Source organism: Cyanistes caeruleus, chromosome 2 (genome assembly GCF_971803275.1).
Source record: "Cyanistes caeruleus chromosome 2, bCyaCae1.hap1.1, whole genome shotgun sequence".
Classification (NCBI taxonomy): domain Eukaryota; kingdom Metazoa; phylum Chordata; class Aves; order Passeriformes; family Paridae; genus Cyanistes; species Cyanistes caeruleus.
This window is the reverse complement of record NC_141702.1, coordinates 103,508,446-103,527,457: the sequence shown is the minus strand read 5'-3', so window position 1 is coordinate 103,527,457 and position 19,012 is coordinate 103,508,446. Positions and strand designations below refer to the sequence as shown.

At 42.0% G+C, this 19,012-nt stretch overlaps 1 protein-coding gene and 1 long non-coding RNA gene across 2 annotated transcripts in view; both read left to right on the top strand.

Moving 5' to 3' along the window:
* The window catches only part of PARP1 (poly(ADP-ribose) polymerase 1), an 81,252-nt gene that overhangs the window by 6,089 nt on the left and 56,151 nt on the right, over positions 1 to 19,012 (top strand). The gene's annotated exons all lie outside the window — the stretch shown is intronic.
* Positions 7,002 to 16,972, top strand: LOC111926276 (uncharacterized). Its single transcript, XR_015281322.1, has 4 exons — positions 7,002 to 8,465; positions 10,557 to 10,601; positions 12,968 to 13,192; positions 15,796 to 16,972. It is a non-coding gene; the product is annotated as an uncharacterized LOC111926276 (long non-coding RNA).

The window sequence follows — 19,012 nt, the reverse complement described above, 5'->3', positions numbered from 1 at the left end:
TGCCAGTCTTCATTTGAACAAATGATTTGGAAACATGTCTAGAATGATCTCTAGAGATTCGGAGATTGATTCTGGAATTTACCTGTGATTGTTATGGGTTAACAAAGATGTTAACCTTTACTGAAATCATCAGTAATGTCATGTAAGATAAAGAAAGCAACCTGACTAGAATAAATTTCTACCCTGCTTGTCCACTGACACTAACTGCTTGTCCAGTGGAAGTCCTTTGCTCTGAATTATATGTGGTTGATAATTTTCTGCCACTGAAATAATGTTCTTTGTCTTTACCTTTCTTTTGTCCTTCCCTGTCATTAAGTCTTTTGGGTGGGAATGGACAAAAATTATAAAATTTAGAGGCATATCTTAATTTATCTTCACTCACAAAAATCTACAAGAAAGAAAAGGAAGTCCTTGTTCTATTAATTCTATGCTACCTGTATTTATTCCCTTCATTTCTCTTCTGTCACTGAAATAAACACTTAGAGAAATCATCAGGAAGGCTCTAAGCACATCAGGAACACTATAAACACCAGCTGCCAGTGTCATGGGGGGTGATCTTGTGGCACTGGTCATTTGTTTTGCTGCAGATTATTTTTTTAAGAGTCTTGAATGTCTCTATTCCCATTTGAGCTTATGGAGACTGTCTTACACTATTGAAAAGTTCCCTTTTCTTCTTTTTCTTGATGCAACCTCACTACCCACTTTTACAGCACCTTTCTCTGTGAAACTTTCTATCCTGCAGTGTAATATAACACTTTGTTACTGATTTAGCAATCTGTGCACTTCCATCATATTCTTTGATCTGAGCAATCCTCCCCAACATGAACTAATTACTGATCACAGGCATTATGTGATGCTCCTGGGAATTGAATTTTTGTAAGTATGGACAGTACAAAGTTTCTATGTGTTAGCTCTTGTGACATTTAGTGCTTTGGATCATTCAGTTCTCTCATACCGTGGGTCAGTAGATCAGTTACCATGCTTGGAAATGCCCAAGGCTTTCTGGCTTAAAATGTTTGTGTTTTCTAAGTTTATTCCTACACCTCACAAAATACAGCCTCCTTTTTCCCCCCACTTCTTTTCTGCTGAGGGGAATCTCATTGTCAAACACAGTGTCTCCACATGCTGATCCATTTTTCTCTTTCATCCTTGTCCTATAGCTTTTGGTACCAGCCTTATTCCAACACAGCCAAATTGCTGCTCAAGGCTGAGATGACACCCTGTTCCTTCAAGAACTGTTAGCCTCGCCCAAAAAATCCAGTTTCCTTACACAGCTATGTAAGTTCTGTGTTGCAGCTGGTGGAGAGGCAGCTTTTCCAATCTTCCAGGAATGATCAAGTCTGCTTAAGATGAGCATCTGTTTCTGTGGTTAAGTTTAGGAGAAACGTGTAGGGAAAATTAGGTATCTTCATCCATTTGGCATCCTTCCTGATTTTCCCTCTTTGGAGGACAAGCATCTAATGGTTTAGTAGTCTTCATACAAAGTAGAACCAAGCATCTGTGTGTTTGGTTTCCTGAGTGAGTATATTTTGCCAGAGACTATAATTTAAAAGCTGAGTGCTGTTACCATCGTGCTCTCATCCTGGCTACTCTGAAGGACATAGGAAGGATTCAAAAGCCTAAAATAAATCACAGCAGAACTGCAGGTGATAGAGAAATACTACTACTCATAGAGGAGCACTAATGAGCAGCAGGAGGCAAGTGAAATTATGTGACAGGGAAATAATTTGTAATGTAATGAAGCACCTTTAAATTTAGGCGCCTGAAAGATTAAACAATCCTGAAAGGTAAGTGGGAATGGATTACCCAGTGGATTTAGTGGCTTTAGGATGTCACAACTTAAGGCAGTGTTTGGACAGATGAGATTGCCTTCATTTTACACTTGGATTGCCCCCCTTAAGGTCATTCTTGGACATGTTTTCTAGTAGGAGTGTGAGATGAGATGAAATGGGAGCTTTTTGCAAGCAGTCTGTTTCTCTCAGATTAAGTCTGAGGGAGGCAAATGATTTTCTGTGGCTTGAGAACCGCAGCAGTCTATCAGGTAAACTACTGCAAAGCTGTCACGCTCTGCCTTAAATGAAATTGCTCCTTGGATCAAATTTTTTGCCTCTTTCATAGTATGTTTTACTTCTGAGTAAAAGCTAGTTCAGACAGGATTAAATGTTATGTATTGTAAGACAGCCCTTTCAGAAAGCTGAGAAACAGAAAAGCATATGCTGCTCCCCTTTCTTGGGATTTGCTTGAATCGTGGTGGTGACAGAGGCTGGTTTACCAGCACGCATAAATTTTGATCCTGGGGAAAGATATCCATCTATTTGACAGCTGTGAGGAATCTAATTTACTAACACAGGAACAGTGGAAAAGAGTTCTCTTCTTTGTACTGTTCTACCTCTTATCTGGAGGGACCGATAACAAAAATTAGTTAAAGGTCCAGAAGAGTGGGTCATTCAGTCTTTGTTTCTCTTTGTTTGTTTCTCTTTTGTTTCTCTTTCTTTGTTTTCTGCTGCAGTTGCCCATAACTCTGTAGTCTCCATTGGATGGAAACCAGCAGCTCTTGTGACACAGTCACATCAGATGGGGTGTAAGCACTGCTGGATAGCTCAGGGGTTTCCAGCAGGATGGGGAGTGCTATTCATGGGATAGAAGATGTTTTATGTTCTCTAAAGCATGGCTGCCTGGGCTCTGGTCCATGCTGAAGGTTTTGTCCAGCCCTTGGTGGGAGAGCAGTAGGTCTCTGCTCTGTTCCAAGGTGTAGTTCTCCTCAGCAGGAGTTCAGACAGATGAAAGGTTTTGCCTGAGGAACGTTTTCTTGAGATCACAGATGCTCAGTGATGTGTAAGAATTTCAGGGGGTTTTATGATATAACCCCCTGGACTTCAAGCTTTCCAGTGGGGATGGGACTCAGTGAGAAGTCATCCTGTGATCCAAAGGGGAGGTCTCTTGTTATGTTCAAGAGGGAGAAGTTTTAGATATGCACTGTGAAGTATTCATTTGCAACATGAACTTTCTCTGCTGCCAGCTTTTTCTCCCTTATGAGGAAGTAGGGGACTTAATTTTCTGAGACTGTGCTCACTCGTTTTGCAAATGCTGCACTGACATACAACAGATTGTAGCAATGTTCTGTAGCTATTAGGAATTAAAATAGGAGGAAAATGGTATTTTTAAGCTAGTTCAGCAAAAGAAGAAATTGCAAATCCACACTGTGAGCTTAATGCACCCAACTAATGTTGGCAAGAGTTGTGAATGTAAAAGTGAAGGTTGTCAGAATCAGGAGGGCAATAGTGACAGAAGCTGTTGCTCAGGCAGTGGCAGCTGACATTAGCAGTGTGCATGGGCACTGAAAGTCCTGTTGTAAGTGGTCTCAGGTGAGGACACGTGGGAAGGAAGGCTGGTTCATTTGTTTTAGCAATTCACCCAGCTGCAAAAGGCTTCTTGTGCTATCAATGTGTTATCAGTGTAAACCACTGCCTGCTAAGCTATATTTATTTTCTTCCTGAGATTCATCTATTTCTTTTCTATTTCTCCTGCCAGAGCTGGAAGATTACTTTAAATTGCTTTTTGGCATAGATGAACACCTGCTTAAATTCCTTTTAATCTAGAATGGGATTAATGTTGCATTTGCTGATCTTGTGAGTTATTCTCGCCCACAGGAAGCCTATACCTGGTACACTGATTTAAAGAGATGAGTCAAGTGCAGTGGGGACTGGGAAGGAAGTATTCCCAAAACCCTGAAAGGGGTGTTTATGGTGGAACTTATTCCATTTCTGGATTTCTTAAGCAAAAAGAGGTAGCAGCTAGATAGATGCTGGGTAGAGGACTATGGTGAGCTCAGGGAAAGACTGTCGTAACTGCTTTTGGTTTTCAAAGGCTGAGGGTGAGAGGACAGCCTGCAGTTTTCTACTCTTGAATAAAACTGCCTAGTTCAATCTTAGTCACTTTATTTCAGGGAGATTGCAGTTTTCAGTGGTACTTTCCATCCCAAACTGATTTTCTGTGCTAGGGAGGCCTAGGGCTCTTTGCTGAGGAAATCTGCCCTGGGCTCTGCGTCACAAAAGCTGGCAAAAATGTCACTGCAGCATCTGATTCTCCTGGGCTCTGAAGGAATGCTGGCTGAGGCAGCTGGAATACTTATTATTGATATGGTTGTAGGGAACTGTCCAGCCATGTCACCAGAGACTGAGAGATTCAATTACATGATCTCAGCCCAAGCACTCCAGTGCCTTATCTGCAAGGCCAGTGCACATTCCTCTTGTGAAGGCCTCACTCTGGTAGCTTGGGAAACTTTGCCCCAGTGCACTTCTGTGTTGAATAGACTTCTCTGTTAGAATTCACTGCATTTAAAAAAGCATTTCAAATGCCCAATTAAACTGGAAAATCCATGCTCAACAGATTTAAGTACAATTCTCCATTTAGTCATTATTGTTAATGAAGTCATAACTTCCTGAGTTGTTCCTGCGTGTCCTTAATTAACACCTCTGTTCTGTGTCTGTCCTCTTGCTGTGGAAGTGATGCTGTAGGGTTTTTCCTGGTTTTTGGATCCCTCATAGACTTCAACATGCATCAGCATCTCCCCAGTCCACCAGGTCCTGCTAATTTCTGGTCACTCTGGTTGTTTTTTAACACTCTCGTCCCTGAAAGAGTCTCCACATTCCTCTTACTCAGCAGCAACACCGAGTGCTGTGGACAGCAGCTTTCCCCAAAGGTGTTTGCTGCTTTTTGAGATGGACACCTTGCAAGGGGCTGCAAAGGGCTGCAACTCTGAAGTTTGTCCCTGTAAGAAGCTTTTACTTTTACAGGAGTTTTACTTTCCTGTGGCACATTCAGCATGGCTTTTACTGAGCTCAGGCAGGGCTTATTTCACTCAGTTGTCCACGTGAAAGTGACAGGGGTGAAGCATGATGGACCTCACTCCTTTGATTCATATGCTGCTGTATTTTTTTGTATTTTTTGTTTGAGGTTTTTTTTCCTTTTATTTTTAATTTTTTTTAGTTAATTGCTTGATTTTTCTGAGACAGATCCCATCTGGCCCTGATGTTTTGTCAGCCTTGTGGCATTCTAAAAAATTTTATAACTATTTCTGGCACTATCTCAATTTCTGACTATTTCTGCTTTCTTCCTGAAAATGTATGGCTGTTCTTGGCATCTTCTCCACGTTCCCCATCCCTTGTAAACATTGCAGAGAAAACTTGTTTTATCCATGTCTGCTCCTTCTGTATATAATTTACCTTTCTACTTTGTGGAAGAGCTGTCCCCTCAAATGCCATGTTCTCAGCTCTCTGTAATTCTTCTTTGTCAGAGGGAGAAGTAGTTCTGCCAGCCTCCACTTGCTGCTTTTCCCATCAGTTTACTTTACACTTCTGATTTTTGTCTCCAGAGGTTTCTGTTCACCTCAGTAGTCTGCATGGGATTTTGATCCCAAACTGCCTTCCAGTACACAGAAAAGGAGTACTCGCTGTTGTAAATTTTGGGGTGTTATTTTCATTTCTAAAACAGATTTCTTTAATACTAGAAGTCCTTAAAATCACTTTCAAATTATCTAAGTGTGGAAAACATGTCTCTGTGGGAAGATCAACAGAAGATTTGATCACTTTGCATAAATACCTATATGAAGAGAGGTGATCTCTTCAGCCCTGTTGACAAAGGCATGAGCAGATGGGTAGTTTGCCATCTAGTTGTGCCTTTCTTAGGGTGATGTCCATCTATTTGTCTTGCTTATGAGGGGAAAGTTAAATTTGTAAAAGCTTGTATTTTCCCAGTTTCCTACAGACTGGTCCCAAATCTCTTTGCTCCTTTTATTTATTAACAGCATTCCCATGAGTACTTCAGAAGTTGTTTTGCTGCTGTACCCCAAGCTCTACTCTGTCTGTAAAATTAATCTGGAGCTCTTTGGCCAGTTCATAACCTTGAATCTTTTCTTTTTCTTTTTTTTCTTTAGTCTTCTCTCCGTCTCCATAACCTACTGTCCTTATTCCTCCTGTCCAGCTGGGGAAGCTTTCCAACCTAAGCGATTTCTGTGCACGTACAAAGGTATCATGGATACACCTTTGATCAATAATGTTAAACTATTGAGACTGTGTCTCAAAATATGCCCACTGGCATATTTCCATGGCTTTGGTGTGATGGTTGAACTCTCTCCATACACACTCATCAGTGTCTCCAGTTCAATGGAGGATTAAGAATCCAGCAAGTTGCAGCTGGTGTGCCTGAAAGACACAAGCAGCAAACAGGCCTTGAAATTGTGAACTATTACGAGTCTGCAGAAGTCTGTCACTACTGTCAGGGACTGAAGTGATTTGATAGCTCTGTCAGCCTAGCAACATGACAGTACTTCAGGAGAGTTTTTAAAACTTACCCCATATTTTTCCCTTGTCAATAAGATTTGTTATTATTTGGTGTTTGCTAGCCTTTCTGTAAGCTTGAGAGAGACTCCTGCCAGAAGTACTGTCAGAGTAAACTCCCCTGCATTCTAGGGGGGAGGGAGGAAATCAATCTGAAATAAAATCATAATTAATAACATTTGGAGGCACTTTATGCAGTAGAGCTGTCCAGTCTTGTGCTGTGCCATTGCTGTGAGCTCTAATGGCCCACTTGTAGCTTGGCTTTCCAAGGATATTTTTGTGAACCCGTATTGATCTACATGTTCCTTTTAGATCTAAGCAAGATCTCTGACCTCCTCTGGCCTTGGTGGTTTCCCACAAGAGTAGTTTGCATCCATAACTGTGCTAATTCCCTAATGACATGCTGTCTACTGCAGTATCCTATTTTGGGACTTTCTCAGTAGCGCTGGTCAGTGGGAGAAAATGTCCCATAAAACCCATACGGATCTGTTGGATACCAAGGTTGCATCAACAGCATCTCAGTAGGGCTGGAGAGTAGCAACAGGAGGAATATTGGGATTTGTAGGGGAATCTGAGTGGGTAGGATCTCTCTCTCACTTGGTCTCTTAGCAACAGCAGGCCCAACGGGTATGGCACTGCTTGCTGGGGGTGTGAGTCCCCTTTGTCAGAGAAGAAGAGCAGAACTTCAGCACAGAGGAGATGGGGAAATGAGGGGGGGAAGTATGAACCGTATCAGCCTGGGGGAGAAACGATGAAAGGCAGCTTACCTGGTAGACAGCCACCAATGAACAGGTTATTCTTTTAGCAGCAATGGGATGGCAGTGAGAAAAAGGTGTCCTAGGCTCTCGCAAAGCATGGTGTGTGCAGCCTTGGGCTTCATTCATATCCCTTCCTGTTAATGCGCCCCACAGGGGCTTTCAACATGGGTAGTAATGAATGTGTGAGCTGGCCAGCTCACCTGCTGCCTTTGCCTGAGCCCAGAACATGCCTGGCTCACCTGTGCCTTGCCACAGCACAGCAGTGCCAGCCCAGACCCTCCTGCTCAGTCCATCCTGCTGCTGCACCACAGAGCAGCGGGAGATTGCAAGAGCAGAGGCCAATGCTGAGCTTTGGTGCTTCTGCCACTCAGATGGCTGAGCCCCAGCTTCCTCCTCTGCATTATAAGCTCTTGCAGAGCTGGTTTCTGAGGGTCTGTCCCAATGGATTTCTTGGGCCTGGGGAGTTCAGTGTGCAACACTGTGCCTAAAAGCTGTGTTTTGCAGCTAAATCCGTGATGCTCTGTGCTAACTGTGTTCACTGCAGCGATGATTGTGGTGGAACACAAGACTGAATCACACATAAGTCATTTCCTACATTATTGCTTTTCTGAAATACGGGGTATGTTTGCTATCTAGCAGGTAGGCTGTGTTTTTTCCTTAATGTAAATAGTGGGCTTTTTGTATATAAAATACCCTAAGTCATTGTGGGAAAGGAGAGGTGAAGAAAGGAGGATGGGACATGAATACCAATGTTCTGCTTAACCTTCCTCCTCCTGAAAAAATATCAATTTTTTTTTTTTTTTCCTTGGGAATGGTGACATTTGCTTCTTTATACCTGGAGAGGCATTGTGTTAAAGCCATTATGAAACATTATAGGTGGTGGTGGCAGCATAATGGCAGCTTCCAAAGACCCTCTTTTTCATAGCTGCCAGGTTGATGCTGAATTAAAGTGTCTTCAGAATGGCGGTATTATTTCTTTCTTACCTTTATATCTTTCCTTGTTTTTTTTTTTTCTTTTTTAATGCCACATTAACACATAAAATGTAAAAGGAAAAAGGATTCTCATTTTTGCTGTAAACCCTCTCTTTGTGACTGTTAGTGGCATTGGGAATGATGTGAAGTATTCCATAAGGCAAAATCAGAACTGGAACAGAGTTGTAGTCTCAGCTGTTTATCCTGGCACTGGCTGTTACAGTTCAACCTTCTCTGCAAACACAGACCCTGAATTCTCTTCAAAAATTACCCAGAATCAGCTCTGAGCACTGTGACAAACCTCACACTGCAGATATCCTGTTCAACGTGTTGACATTTACTTATGACTGCAGAAGGTGTATCTGCCTCCACTCTCCTTCCAAAATATCCCCAAAATGTAAGTTTTTAAGGTGACTTGTGTTATATTGTAAGGGGAAATGCTTAATTACTGGCAGCCTGAGAGACTGTCTTCCATATCAGATATCTCTTGGGGGACCCTTACACATCTACAGCATATCTGCAGCCACCACTGATTCCAGATGTAACCGAGGGGGCACTGAATTGTGAAGAGGGCTGACCCTTGGCATCTCTAATTTAGACTGTCTCATGCCTGGCTTCAGGAAATGTTCCTGTATAAATTGATCTGTGTAATAGCTACAGGTGAGAAGCCTTTTACAGTTCTCCTTATGCTGTAATATCTGTTCCAATATTGGGTGTAAATTGTCCTGTGTTAGGGTGCTGCCATGTCTGACTGTGCTGTGAATCAGCAGTGAGAGAGCAAACACAGAGCTGGTGCCATTGGCCTATCAGGATTAAAAGGAGAAATTAACAAAAATTAATGTACTGGAAAGGAGAGAAGGGATGTAGGTGTATGAACCTTCAAAAGAAAAGCTCCTAATCTGTGATCAGTAGTGATCTGTGTGTCATAAGAAACTGACAATGGGAAAATCTGCCAGAGGAACTAAAAATCAAACTTTATTTGTCAAAAATGTCTGAAAGCATGTAGTCAACTGGCAGGCCTGCTAGGGCTCCATAAGGTTCTTTAATGAAATCAGTAACTACTTCCAAAATGCAGCCAGCTTGATCCCTGTACTGAGAAGGTGCTAGGTAGGATCCTGACAGCCTTTTGTCAGGCTGGGGTTTCCTCCAGAGAACAGGAAATTCCATTTAAATGCTAACTAAAAATAATTCTGTAAGAAGCCTAAAAGAAAATAATAGATAAAAATCAGCAGGACTCTTTGAAAAGAGATTGATCTCCTGTAGTATATATAAATTGATGCTGCTTCAAGCTACGTTAGTGAGAAATTTGGCTCCACAGCCCTGGCATTTATCTTTTAAAATTTAAAAATTGAGGAGTTACTCTGAAAAACATTGAGTTGAAAGAGTACAGAAGCTCACCATTACTTTTGAAGCATGACTGTGCCATAACATTTGCTTTGAAATCCCTGAGTCTGTATTGCAGCAGTGAATCTGACCCACGGACTCTTCCTCTGCCCGAGAAGCGTGCTCTGTCCCTCACATCAGCCAAGCAAGAGAAAATCTACAAATAGTGCTGAGCTGACAGTTCTGCTGGTAGTGCCAGAGACAGGACAAAATCCAGCTCATTCCCCTGTGCTTGCTGCTTCATTAGTAAAGATAAGATTTACAAAAGCACGTAGAACAGATAAACTGAGCAAGAATTCCTTCTGTAAACTCAGAATTCCAACTTGCTTTTTAAGGTGTTTCCAGCAAACTCTGTTTCCAGAGTTCAGAGGAGATGCTGTCAAAACATTCTGTGTTTATTGTATTGCTCAGGCAGCATGGAGAAGGTGAGGCCAGTGTTTTCCACAGCGTTGTCATGAGCAAAGGGGAACTGCAGCATCATAACTGAATCTCTCAGTGAGGTTGAAAACTGACTTGCAGCTGGTATTTATATCAGGATGGAAATTATCCTTTTCATGTAAATTTATTTCTTTTCATGTAAAGATGAGTTCTGAAATCTGTACTTAGCCAGAAGTATCTGGGCAGTGTAAGGGAGGCTCACTGTAAGGAACACAAAGGTCTCTGCTGCAAGGCCTCTGTGTATTGACCCACTTCTGACTGAGCAATGCTGCACCACTGTCAGGGGTTCGGGTTTCTCACTTGGATGCTCTGAAACAATTGAAGATTTCTGCCCACTGTCATGCTAAACTAGGTTTGAGATTGAATTGGAACGCTGGATCATGACTATGTGCACTTAAAAGCTGAATTCAATTCTCCATCCAGGAACCTCCTCTAGGGCAGATTAATTACTCTAATGGCACAAAGTGAATTTCACAGGATAACAGTTCAAAAGAGTATTTCTTCAACAGCACAGGTGGTACAGTCACCATCCCTGGAGGCCTTTAAGAAAAGGGCTCAGGGCAATGGTCTAGTCTGCCAGGTGGTGTTTGGTCATAGGCTGGATTTATCTCAGAGGTCTTTCCAAACTAACTGATGCTGTGAAATGCTCTTCACCTTGTCCTTACAGATAACTCAGGAGCCAGAAGATCTCGTTCTGACACGACTCAGAAATGTGAGCAATGCTTTGCACATCAGTACCTCTTTGTTTGCATCAGTGCACGAGCTGTGCTGTCTCTGCCACGTTCCCGAGTCTTACTTACCACTCTAGTCTTATTCTTCTCTAAGTTCCACCTCTTCTAAATGACCAAATGAAGCATTTGAGTTTCCTTCTCTTTTAAATTCAGCAGCTCCACTTGACCCTTTAAAGTACAGATACTGAACCAGTGTTTGAACTAAATGCCATTTCTAAGCAAACACCCACAAAGTTATTAGGCATTTGCTCAACAGAGTAAATCCAAGTTACATTAAAAGGACCAAGCTGAGACCCATCTGCTTTTTAAATATTAATTGGCTCAGTCCCCAAAACCAAAAGTGCTATTTTTTTTTTTTTTAATTGGGAGTTGTGATTGTCTTCTGAAATATTTTACAAGATAAAATTAATTTATCTCTCCAGCAGTACTTGACATGACCCACAGCTGCTTCTACTGTGACTGCCTGGCTAGGAGAATGTGTTTCTACAAGTACTCTAAAGTGCAGTTAATAGTAATGCAGAGAGGATTATGCTTGCTTTTGCAGGATCAGGTTTGCTCTCGTAATGGAAAGAAAGCTCTGCTCAAAACTTTATCTGGGTAAACTCAGGAAATGATGTGGCTTTCTGTGGGGAGGACCTTACACAGAAGCCAAATAAAACTTAAAAATTGTTCAGTGTCTTCAAAGCAAAGAACAAATTGTTGACCAGGCTGTTCTCCAAACTTTTCATAGAGGTTTACAAGAATTGTTCTTCTGGTGGCTGTTCAATGCAGTATCAGTTTACCTTTCCTTGTGGTGTTAATCTTAAAAACTAGAAAAGAATCAGAAAATTTAGAAGCAACAGCTGATGAAGCAGCTAGTGTAAAAAACCTGTCTGAGTATTTTTGCTTTTATTGAGTCCTGTTTTCATTACAAAATAAGAAGCATGTACCAGGACTTTTAAGGGTGGAGATAATGGATATTAAACTGATGTTTTTGTCAGCAGTAAATCAAAAATTTTACTGCTTTTTGTAAGTAACAGTTTGTCATACTTTACATGGGAACATCAGAAAGGCCACATTTGCTCAGAGTAAAAGTCCATCTGGCTCAGCATCCTGTCCCTGGGCAGTGGCCAAGAAATTATGCCTAGGGGTGAGTAGGAGAACACAGAAAATCAATAGTGATTCTTCAGGATATGTCTCCAGCCATGAGCTGCCAGCAACTCGTGAACTTCCAGTTTTTCTCAGTGCATTTTTCAAGACTAATAGGATCCAATTTCATATCTGAGGGAAAGAAAAGGGTAGATGATGTAAATCCTAAGATGTGTCTGTTGTTAGTGACGCCCACAGGGTGCTCAAAGAAGAGGAGCTGCTTGTGTTCCCCAGCCAGAGTCTGTAACTCAAGGGCAGCAGTGCTTCCCATTCATTCTCCATCTTACCTCTTTCCACAGTTTGACTTATCTCTTCCTGGTCATATACAAGCTGCCTCTCTGTTCAGAAACGGGATATATTGCCAATTTTTTCTCCTCTTCCCTCACCATCCCTTGGTTCTCTCCTGTTCACTCATCAGGCAAAGATGAGCCATTTCCCCACTGCACACACCTCTAGGCTGGCTGCAATATGTGACAAGGGAGGATAAAGCCACCTCCCCTCTCAGTATTTCCAGCGAGAACAGGAACAGGTTCCCCCAGGGACCTCTGCATAGGCCTCCTGATCTCCCCAAGGCTGGAAGACCAAAGGTGGGAGCTTCATCTGCCTGTTTAATTAGTCCAGGGAAAAAGTATCTGTGTTTGTGAGCACACCTCCCAGCACAGAGTTTTCCTGTGAAGCCTTTGACTGCATAAAGTCAGTGCTGAAGTCTGAGCCAGTTTTATCCAGGACACTACTTCCAGGAAGATTAGTGGCAATCAAAACCTTGTAGGTGAGAAAAGCAAATGCTCAATCAAATATGAAGTAACTCATCTGGAAGGCATATCCTGTGCTGTAGTTTTAAATTAACAGCCTTTTTTTCAATTTGCTGTAGACAGCAGACTGGTGAAGCTCTGAATGCAGACCCCTGCAGGATCTAAGATTTGCAGGTGCACTCTCTTTCTAAAGTGAAATTGAAGTGTTTCAAAAGTTGGTGCAGCTTACAGATGCAGCAAAGGAACATGTAACTGGAATGAGAGAATGCATCCAGCAGGAAAATTCTCATCTGTGGTGTTAATAGGTTGTTAGAATGGTAACAACATATTAGAGAGCTCTCCCTGTTAGTGCCTTGTCACGGGCATTGTTAAAGGGGTGTAACACATGTCAGTGGGAGCCTGGAACAACCTGCTCTGTGGCTCAAGTTTGAGCCAAATTGCTGCAATGCTCTTCCTTGTGTCAGCAGGACTTGGGATTCAGGCAGCTGGAAATTGAATTTGCCCCTCCAAGGAAGGACTTGGATGTGCATGTGGAAGAGCAATGTGTAGGCAGTGCTGGTGTTGAGTCTTCTCCAGACAGCTGAGTGCATATGGGTGAGCACGTCCTCGGTGGGCATGGAAGCTGTGGAAAGACATCTGCTAAGAACTGGGCTGAGATCTCCAACCTCTCCATATCAATTGCTGAACAGATGGTGAGCCATCATCCTCGTTATTTTTCACTCCAGACTCATGGAGACATGTGAGCTGGCAACTTCTTCTTCTCAGCTTGGGACCAACAGATCTTTAGAAGCCAAAACATTATTATTATCCTATTAATTTCTAGGGAACCGGTAAGATTTGGGTGCCTCGTTCTAAGTACATAGACAGGATAGAGGCTAGTAATAATTCCCAAACAGTTTAAGTCAGTATGCATCTAATTTTGGTATAAACCTGCAAGATATACCTAAATTTCCTTTCTGTCAATCCCAAAACCATGTTTGGCTGAAAGAGGCATTGTTTGGGTATGATCACATGGATGAAAAATTACTATCCCTGCTCCTAGCTTATTCTGGCAGCAACTGTTCATGACACACTCCTGATTTTTGTAGTGATCTGCTGAAAGTGCCTTACTTGTACTCACTGCTGTCATGTTGGAACAGAGGATGTGTGTGCATGCAGCTGGTTACTCTTTGTTGCAGCACTGTGGGGATCTCTGGTTCGGGCTCAGTAACTTTTAAACCCCTTGGTGTGATACCAAACATTCGTCTGATGACACCATTCAAGTCATATGGGTACAAAAGTAAATAAAAATATTTTGGTGAACAATTCATAGTGCCAAAGCTGAGCTGAGAAGCTAAAACCACAAGCATTGTCTCTGTTAGATAGCAAGGCAACAGAAGCTACAAAAGCCGTTCTTACATAACGAAGCAATTATGTTTTCTCAGTCTCACAAGTTTTTGACAACACAGCTTTCTCAGGCTTTTTACTGATAACACTTTGAGGCTCTTCAGGGAAAGTATGATAAATAAGCAGTCACTATTCCAAGTGTGGTTTTGATCACCAATTTTTGCTGAAGAAATATCTTATGTTTTACATCTACGCTGATACGCTCTCACACCTGAAAAAGGTCAAGTACCTGTCACTGAGGAAAGTAACAAGTCAATAAGGGAGGGTCCTTTGTAGAATCAAAAACAAAACAAAAAAAAGCCATTGTACCTATGAGAGGCAAGCAAGAAGCCTGGGTTAACGTTCATGGTTAGAAAGAGAGCTAAGTAATGAAGTTGTCATAGAGTTTTTACAAGCCATTTTTTATCCTAATCTTCCTGAAATATTAAATTACATGAGCTGCAGAAGCAAGCTCCCCAGACAAAACTGTACCATACATACAAATTAAAAATAAATTATAAATGTCTCTGTACAGGAAAATGTAATTCTTCCCATCAAAGGGTTGAATGGACCAGGGAGAACATGTCTTTAGGGCTTACAGAAACACTTAGAGAAGGCTACCATTTGTTATTCTAAAGCAAAAAGATTAGTATTTGTGGCTGAATTTTGCATTAGTTTTGTAAAGCAACAAAGGCAACTAGGACTAGGCAACTAGGATTTAAGACAATAACGTGGAAAAATAAAGATGATTCTTAAACGCAGATTCCAGGTGCAAAAGGGTGTTGTGTGGGTGTTTTTGAGATCCAGACATGAAATTGCACATGTTGTGATTTGGCAGCTCAAGCACACCTCTCTGCTAAGAGCAGGGGCCCCAAGGACTCAGCCCATTTTCAGAATGCATCACGTCTTCAAACCCTGGGCACGCCAGGAGCGCGTGCAGAGAGACCGAGCACTGGATGCATCAGCGCTCCTTTAGATGTGCAAGTGTACAAGTGAGCTCAGAGCGTTCTGCAGTGCTCAGCTGCTTCCAGAACTCCCACTCCTGTGGGGCCAGGCTCAGAGGTGTATCAGGCACCTGCAGCTCCCTTCCACATCCTCTAGAAATTCCAGGAGGCTGCTGGATGGGTCTGCATTTGGTTCTCTTGTGAGAGCAGTTATTCCTGAGTGCCTGGGACCTCGTAGGTTTGGTATTGTTGCAGGCAGACAAAATGACAAAATTACTGAATCCAAGTGAAATTGCTGGCAGGATTTTCTAAGATAAAGTACTGCCTGCTACCTGTGAAAAATACCGATATACCTAAATACCTTTGTTCTTTGTGGGGTAATAATTCTGAGCTCCTTAATGACCACAGATGCCAAGGACTCCCTCTGCATGTATTTTGAATGGTAGTAACTATAATAACTCTTAGCAAAGAACCTCAGCCACCTAGCTGAACTCCTGCTGTAGAAATGACTCAGGGGCAAGACTGATGATTCAGAAGGTGAAATATTACTTCACGTGGCATGTGGGTGTTCTGCTAAGGTTTCCATCCAAGGATCCACCTTGTTTGGTTTATGAGATCTGACAAAACCTCACAGACCTTGCTAGCAGACTGTAATACAAAGCACTGCACTAATTCAGAGGTGTCAGATCTGCCACCTGAGATAAAATACACAGGTACCATTCAAATTTCTTATTAAGCCCTCAGCCTTTCCTGTAGCAATGATTTAAATAGGTGAAGGGAGAATAAATTCAAGTTATGTATGAAAAATGCCGCTGAAAATAGCCTAGAAAAAATAATATTACTAAATAGCAATGTGAAGTACTACGTGAAGGTCTATTAAAATAATAAAATTTACACATATATCACATTTAGTCTCAAAGAACCTTTGAAACATTAGTTAACCTCTTATGCTACAGAAGTATAGAACCAATTCCTCTGTTTTATAGAGCTGTATCAGACTTCCAAGGAAGAGATCATACATTCAGAAAGCAGAACTGGCTGTGACCCTGGAGCATTGGTGACCTTTGTCCATCTGGAAAAGGTTATGACTCCTTTGTTACTTGATTTACTCAAGTAGGGAAAACAGATAGAAAGGTCCCTATTAGAGCAGCTCTGTAACAAGCGTGGTTCTTACTCCAGCTACATCCCATAACCACCACAAACAGGGGAAATGGCTGGGAAATTCCTCTTTCCCAAGAAAAGGAGGAGCCAGGCAGTTCTGGGCTCCTGTTTGCAGGTTGCTGTAGACTCCAGCATGATGTCAGGGGTTACAATACAGTGTCACACTAGAATATGGCCATCATCATGTTAGGAAATATCCATGAACAAGTGGCCTTTTAATATTAACAAAAAAGGGTCATGAGGCACAAGGGCATAAATTCATGATTAGGGCTGAGCACATAAGGAACACAGAGAGGTGGACTTGGAAGAGCATCATTGAAGACCTCTCCAGGTAACTGGTTTTCAGCTGGGGAGCTGCTTGGAGCCAGCTGAGCCCAGTTCCTGGCTAAGCTAGTTGAGTAGGGCCCTGGAGAGAGAGAAGGGTAGGAACATGTGGAGGGCACTTTGGAGTGCAGTTTCCCATCAGTGACCTAACAGCTGCCAGGCAGGGAAGGGAATGTTCTTCCCTCAACCCCTGCATGGTCCTGCAGCTTTCCTTTTACCAGCTCTGGCACTTATTTGGCCACAGAAAAATTAAGTTCAGGTAGCAAAGCTGGCAGAGACCTCAGCTCCATGGAAGAGGAGGAACAGATTTTGCCTGGTTCACAGTGGCAATAGTCTGGGAAAAGGAATGGAGTAAGGCCAGCTCTGAGCAGAGTTGTGAGAGAGGCTGTGATTTCAGTTCCCCTTGGGATTCTCTTTGGATTTTACTTTTATTATTTATTTTATTTTGCTTTTGGAGGCTTTTTTTCCTAATTTATTTTTCCAATCAAAAATATTTTATGTGACTCAAAGAGTCAAACGCTTTGCTTTAAAAGAAGTGAATGTCAGATCCTGTGAATAACTGCTGACTTACCTGTGAAGGCCTTTTACTTCCCCTAGCAACTGTCTGGTTAAAGAGAGCTGTGCTGGAAATATGCTTTGAAAATTTGTTTTCAGGAGATTAAAGCCTGATGGAAACACGCAGCTATTGAATGAATGTCCTTTTGTTATGCTAAGATTGCCTACAGAAATGCTCACAGAAAATCTGCCACTACCGCTGTGTTTGTAGGGAAGGAACAATTTAATTGCAATAATAACAAGGTGATTCTGGAAGAATAAATCATGTCTGCAGCAAGCCATGCCTTAAGTGTAGATCATTGTTGCAGTGACATCTCCAAACAATTACTCATCACAAGAGAAGTCAGCTAGCATGGACTATGAAACTCAGTGACCCAGCAGTGGGAATGCTCTGGGAACAGTTTTCCTATTATATTTCTTACCCTGACCTTTTCCCAGGAGTAAGGGAGAAATGATGCTATGGAAGCTGAGATTATTTTCATGAGGTTACCACAAGCAAAATGGCCTTTTCTGGACGAGCTGGACAATTCTTGGGGAAAGGGGAGAACCTAATTAAAACAACTGTTATGTGTGACTGGGAACCCATTCCTGAGTTCTCTCACTGACAGACTGCCAGCTTGGAGCAGCAGCCACTGTAACCCTTTATCTTCTGAGACCTTTGGCAAAGTGAGTCTGTGCCTCCTGAATCAGCATAATGACATGCTGGGAAAAGAAAATGGAAACATTCACCCTCTTCATGGGCGCTCTGTGGGCAAATGAAATGAGGCATTAATTTTTATTTTTATTTTTTAATTGGATATATCATTAAAATAAATAATGCAAACTGCACTTGAATGTAATGGTAACACATATTTCTGTAAAGAGTGGTTAACTTCTGGGAAGTATTTTTGTGGTTTGGTGTAATTATACAGTTGGTTTCTTATTAAGGCAAATCTCACCTTCTACAAAAGCCTAGCTTTTTCTTCCTGCCTACGATTGATTGATTGATTTTATTTGTTTATTTATTATTTGTGTATATTATGTGTGTGACTATTCTCCTGTATAGTATGATTTGTGATCACCAGTTGATTTGTCAGCTCTGAATTTCAGAGGGGCTGGAGTTGATAGAACATGGTGACCCAAGGGTAGAATCATAGAATTGTAAAGGTTGGGAAAGACCTCTAGGATCATCAAGTCCCAGCTGTTATCCCACCACCACCATCAAGTTCACCACAGAACCGTTTTCTCAAGTGCCATATTCACACAATTTTAGAGCACTTTCAAAGATGGTGAACTCTGCTGCTTCTCTGGGTAGCCTGTTTCAATGCTTTCTGAGAGTAATTTTTCCTTAATATCCAATCTAAACCTTCACTGGCACAATTTGAGGCCGTGTCCACCTGTCCTGTCACTTGTTAGCTGGGAGAAGAGGCTGACCCCACTTGGTTACACCCTCCTTCCAGACAGTTGTGGAGGGTGATAAGGTCACCCCTGAGCCTCCTTTTCTCTAGGCTAAACAACTCCAGCCCCCTCAGACACCTCTCTTAAGACTTGTTCTCCTTTACCAGCTTTGTTTCCCTTCTCTGGACATGTTCCAGTGTCCCAGTATCTTTCTTGTAGTGAGGGGTCCAAAACTGAGCCAAATATTCTAGGTGTGGCCTCACCAGTGCTGAATACAGGGATAATTCTATTCCATTTTTGTTGATCATGGAATTAATGTATTTGGCCTGGATCTGACACACTCAGATGAGTTAATTTAAAACCTGTTGTGCCTGTGCAAGCACATACCAAGGATTTGATTTGCTTGAACACCAAGAAGTGAATGAAGAATGAATGAATGAATGAACAAAGCCAAAGCCATTCTCTTCTTCATTCAAGCAAAGACCCAGGTAATATAACTGGGCAAATGACTGAACTAGGCATGTATCTGGGGACTAATAATCATAGATCCTGCTCTTACTCTGCCAGGTGCATACAGCACTATATATACTTTGAATAACCAACAGGGACATGTATTACATCTACTGAAATTAAATAGAGTTGCAATCATGCTGCTTCCATCAGCTGCTGCAGCTTATTTACATAAAGGGAGGAAACCTTTGGAAGCTATTTCTTTTCCTGCCAGAACTGAGAGGACCAGCTCTTTCTAAAACACTGAAATAGATCAGCCAGTTCAAACATACCAAA